Source organism: Lytechinus pictus, chromosome 11, assembly GCF_037042905.1.
Source record: "Lytechinus pictus isolate F3 Inbred chromosome 11, Lp3.0, whole genome shotgun sequence".
Taxonomy (NCBI): Eukaryota; Metazoa; Echinodermata; class Echinoidea; order Temnopleuroida; family Toxopneustidae; genus Lytechinus; species Lytechinus pictus.
Genome location: NC_087255.1, coordinates 9,646,874 through 9,652,873, shown reverse-complemented (window position 1 = coordinate 9,652,873; position 6,000 = coordinate 9,646,874).

Genomic DNA, 6,000 nt, shown 5'->3' with positions numbered 1-6,000 from the left:
AAAGAAAGAGAAAAAAGAGGAAGAGGGGGAAGGAAGAGAAGAAAAAAGGGAGGGGGAGGGGGAAGAAAAAAGAGGAAGCGGGGAAAGAAGAGGGGGAAGAGAGAGAAAGAGGGAAAAGGAAAATGAGAAAAAGGAGAGAGAGGAAGAGGAAAGAAAGAAGAGAAGAAAAGAGAGAGAGAACGTGGGGAAAGAAAAGAAGAAAAGGGGAGAGGAAGAGGGGGAAGGACGAGAAGAAAAAAAGAGGAAGAGGAGGAAAGAAAATGATGTTCGAAAAAATGTCAAAATGATTTCGAACTGGGGGCCGAATTGATGTTCGAACGGGGGGGGGGGCGAATTGATGTTCGAGCTAGGGGGGGGCGAAATGATATTCGAACTAGGAGGGCGCCGAAATTATGTTCGAAGGGATGTTAAAATGATGTTCGAACTGGGGACGCCAGATTGATACTCGAACTAGGGGGGGAGGGGGCCAAATCAATGTTCGAACTAGGGGGGCGCCAAATTGATACTCGCACTAGGGGGGCTCAGAATTGTTGTTGGAACTAGGGGGCGCCAAATTGATACTCGAACTATGGGGCGCCAAATTGATGTTGGACCTACATGTAGGGGCGCCGAATTGATATTCGATCTAGGAGGGCGCCAGGATGATGTTCGAAGGGATGTTAAAATTATGTTCGAACTGGGGGCGCCAAATTGATACTCGAACTAGGGGGGGGGCGAATCGATGTTCGAGCTAGGGGGCGCCAAACTGATACTCAAACTAGGGGGGCGCCGAATCGATGTTCGAACTAGGGGGCGCCGAAATTATGTTCGAAGGGATGTTAAAATGATGTTCGAACTGGGGGCGCCAGATTGATACTCGAACTGGGGGGGGGGGGAGGGGGCCGAATCGATGTTCGAACTAGGGGGGCGCCAAATTGATACTCGAACTAGGGGGGCTCAGAATTGATATTGGAACTAGGGGGCGCCAAATTGATACTCGAACTATGGGGCGCCAAATTGATGTTGGACCTACATGTAGGGGCGCCGAATTGATATTCGATCTAGGAGGGCGCCAAAATGATGTTCGAAGGGATGTTAAAATGATGTTCGAACTGGGGGCGCCAAATTGATACTCGAACTAGGGGGGGGGGGGGCGAATCGATGTTCGAGCTAGGGGGGCGCCAAACTGATACTCAAACTAGGGGGGCGCCGAATCGATGTTTGAACTAGGGGGGCGCCAAATTGATGCTCGAGCTAGGGGGGCGAAATGATATTCGAACTAGGGGCACCACATTGGTGTTTGAACTAGTTCGAAGGGATGCCAAAATGATGTTCGAACTGGGGTCGAATTGATGTTCGAACGGGGGGGGGGGGCGAGTTAATGATCGACCTACATGTAGGGGCACCGAATTGATACTCGAACTAGGGGGGGGGGCGCCGAATTGATGTTCGAACTATGGGGCTCCGAATTGATGTTTGAACAAGGGGGAGGGGGCGAATTAATTTTCGAACTAGATGGGGGCGCCAAATTGATGTTTGAACTGGGAGGGGCGCCAAATTGATGTTCGAACTAGGGGAGCGCCGAATTGATGTTCGAACTAGCGGGGCGCCAAATTGATGTTCGAACTAGTAGGGGAGCGCTAATTTGATGTTTGACCATAAGGCGACAAATACATGTTTCAGAAGGGGGAGGGCAAAGTGATATTTCACATGGCGCCAAATTCATGTTCAACCGAGGGCGCCAAATTGACCTTGAACTTAGGGGGCTCCATGCAAATTCATGTTCGACCGGCGCGCAACATTGCTCGTATTGCCTGTTAATAGTGAAATTTATTTCCTGCCCAAAAAGGTTACATTAATGCGGCTGATTTAAAATATCCCGTTTTTACGATAATAGACAAAATTCAATGTGCTCGAGTTTGACGTTTGTTTGGCGAGATAGGTATCCTGTTCAGGGTCAGAAAAGGGGTTAATATCAAATTCAGCTGGCGCTACGCGCTCGCAATATTTGATTAGTGAGGTGTGTATCCTCTCCATCGATCACACGTACATAAGTCCTTAAAATGTTAGTGTTTTTCAAGTCAATATACATAGGCCGATCCAGGGGGCAAAGTTTTTGCCCCCCCCCCCAAGGTGGCGCAAAAAAAAAGGAAAGAAAAAGAAAAAAGACGAAGAGAAAAGGAAAAACTTTTAGAATAGGAATTATACCTTAAAAGAGTCCTTCTTAAGTTAGTATATAAAAAAAAATGAGCTCGCGCTTCGCGCTCGCATCACTGTTTAGTTATATACGCATCCCGACCTCACAGTTTTTTTTATGCGAACGAGAAGCACAAGCTGAAAATATTTTATATTCTAATCCAACAACTGAAAATGTCCTTTTCATTTCATCATTAAAAAAGTTTTCAGCTAGCGCTTCGCGCTCGCATTCATTTCTTAAAGGACAAGTCCATCCCCCCAGAAAAATGTTGATTTGAATAAATAGAGAAAAATCAAACAAGCGTTATGCTGAACATTTCATCAAAATCGGATGTAAAATAAAAAAAATTATGACATTTAAACAAAAAAAATGTTGCTTATTTTAAAAAAAACAGTGATATGCACAACTCAGTGACATGAAAATGAGACAGTCGATGATGTCCCTCACTCACTAATTCCTTTGTTTTTTATTGTTAGAATTATACAATATTTCATTTATTACAGATTCTACAATATGGACCAACTTGATTGAACCATTTAGTATTAAACAATGCTAATTGCTCATGTTCAGGGAGGAATTAATCGTTGTTTCACACGACAACGGAGAAAAATTGAATATTTCATATACTAAAATACAAAATGAAGTAGTGAGTGAGTGATGTCATCAGTCTCCTCATTTGCATACCGACAAGGATGTGAATATAACTGGTTTGTGAAATTAAGCGAAACTTTAAAATGTTGTAGGCCTACCTATCATCTTTGCATACCGACAAGGATGTGAATATAACTGGTTTGTGAAATTAAGCGAAACTTTAAAATGTTGTATAGGCCTACCTATCATCTTTGCATACCGACAAGGATGTGAATATAACTGGTTTGTGAAATTAAGCGAAACTTTAAAATGTTGTAGGCCTACCTATCATCTTTGCATACCGACAAGGATGTGAATATAACTGGTTTGTGAAATTAAGCGAAACTTTAAAATGTTGTAGGCCTACCTATCATCTTTGTGTATTTTATATAAGATTCTCAAAATATTCCTTTTCAGGTGTCTCGATTGTCAAAAATGAAGGCCTATGAGCTGGCGCTGTGCGCTCGCATTTTGATTGGTGAGTTCTATATACCTATACAGTGGCGTAACTACCAGGGGGCATGGTGGGCACGTGCCCCCCCCCCCCCCCCAAAAAAAAAAAAGGGGGGGAAAGGAGAAAAAGAGGGAGAAAGGAAGAGAAACGTAATGGGGAAAGAAGAAATTATTGTTTATTATAATGTTATATTATATCATAATCATGTTACATAAGAAGCATTTTTTTTTCATGACTTTATGAAAGAGTTTGCTCAGGGCCTATGTCTTCATTGTTCCTGGTGCTCGCATAGACTGTTTAACGAGATGTATAATCCTGTTGTACTAAAACCTCCCGTTTTCAAATCAATATACACCAAATATATTTTCTCGCAATTCGAGTTATTATTGTTTTATGTAGTGACATTTGCTTCTTTTTCATGACTACTTAAAGGAGAATGAAAACTTTGGAACAAGATAGCTTGTGTGAAAACAGAAAAAAAAAAAACCAGATTAACGAAAGTTTGAGAAAGTCAGACAAATAATGAGAAAGTTATGAGCATTTGAATATTGTGATCACTAATGCTATGGAGATCCTCAAATTAGCAATGCGACAAAGATGTGTGATGTCACTTGTGAACAACTCTCCCCATTTCTTTAGTATATATTTCACTTAAATTGCCGCTTTTATCACATCTATCAGTAGATCATGTGTTCTTTCTATAGGAGGGCATGTAATACAGATTTTTAAAGAATACATCATGGTTAAAAGTTTGTATCACCACAAGAAAAAGCAGAAAGAGACATTTTGAGGGTATTTTATAGTCCATCAAAGGGAAAGTTGTTCACTTGTGACATCACACATCCTTGTCGCATTGCAAATGGGAGGATCTCCATAGCACTAGTGATTGCAATATTCAAATGCTCATAACTTTCTTATTATTTATCCGATTTTTCTCAAACTTTCTTTGTTCTTATGCTTTGATTTTTCTGTTTCGACACAAGCCTATTTATTCCAAAGGTTTCATTCCCCTTTAAAGTGATTGCCCAATTTTAAGGTCTTAATATAAAACATTTCCTGTCCGTGCTAACATTAGTTGATTGGTGAGATGTCTGCTCTTCATGAATTCCTAAAATCAGTCCTTAAAATGTCAATTTTTCTGATCTGAATATCGAAAAATTTTAGCTCGCGCTTCGCGCTCGCATCATTTGGTTAGTGAAATACGTAAGGACTTAGTGAATTCCTACAAACAAGCCTTAGAATGCCCCTCTTCAGGTCTGAATTTCATAAATTTTCAGCTCGCGCTTCGCGCTCGCAGTATTTGATTAGTGAGATGCGTATGATAATCATGATTACAATGCCTACAAGAGAAGAAAAGGGAGGAGGAGGGAGAGGGGGAAGAAAAAAGAGGAAGAGGGGAAAAGAAAAGGAGAAAAGGGAGAAAGAGGAAGAGGGAGGAAAGAAGAGAAGAAAAAAGAGAGGGGAAAAAAAAAAAAAAAGGAGAAGAAGAGGGGAAAGAAAGAGAAAAAAGAGGAAGAGGGGGAAGGAAGAGAAGAAAAAAGGGAGGGGGAGGGGGAAGAAAAAAGAGGAAGCGGGGAAAGAAGAGGGGGAAGAGAGAGAAAGAGGGAAAAGGAAAATGAGAAAAAGGAGAGAGAGGAAGAGGAAAGAAAGAAGAGAAGAAAAGAGAGAGAGAACGTGGGGAAAGAAAAGAAGAAAAGGGGAGAGGAAGAGGGGGAAGGACGAGAAGAAAAAAAGAGGAAGAGGAGGAAAGAAAATGATGTTCGAAAAAATGTCAAAATGATTTCGAACTGGGGGCCGAATTGATGTTCGAACGGGGGGGGGGGGCGAATTGATGTTCGAGCTAGGGGGGGGCGAAATGATATTCGAACTAGGAGGGCGCCGAAATTATGTTCGAAGGGATGTTAAAATGATGTTCGAACTGGGGACGCCAGATTGATACTCGAACTAGGGGGGGAGGGGGCCAAATCAATGTTCGAACTAGGGGGGCGCCAAATTGATACTCGCACTAGGGGGGCTCAGAATTGTTGTTGGAACTAGGGGGCGCCAAATTGATACTCGAACTATGGGGCGCCAAATTGATGTTGGACCTACATGTAGGGGCGCCGAATTGATATTCGATCTAGGAGGGCGCCAGGATGATGTTCGAAGGGATGTTAAAATTATGTTCGAACTGGGGGCGCCAAATTGATACTCGAACTAGGGGGGGGGCGAATCGATGTTCGAGCTAGGGGGCGCCAAACTGATACTCAAACTAGGGGGGCGCCGAATCGATGTTCGAACTAGGGGGCGCCGAAATTATGTTCGAAGGGATGTTAAAATGATGTTCGAACTGGGGGCGCCAGATTGATACTCGAACTGGGGGGGGGGGGGAGGGGGCCGAATCGATGTTCGAACTAGGGGGGCGCCAAATTGATACTCGAACTAGGGGGGCTCAGAATTGATATTGGAACTAGGGGGCGCCAAATTGATACTCGAACTATGGGGCGCCAAATTGATGTTGGACCTACATGTAGGGGCGCCGAATTGATATTCGATCTAGGAGGGCGCCAAAATGATGTTCGAAGGGATGTTAAAATGATGTTCGAACTGGGGGCGCCAAATTGATACTCGAACTAGGGGGGGGGGGCGAATCGATGTTCGAGCTAGGGGGGCGCCAAACTGATACTCAAACTAGGGGGGCGCCGAATCGATGTTTGAACTAGGGGGGCGCCAAATTGATGCTCGAGCTAGGGGGGCGAAA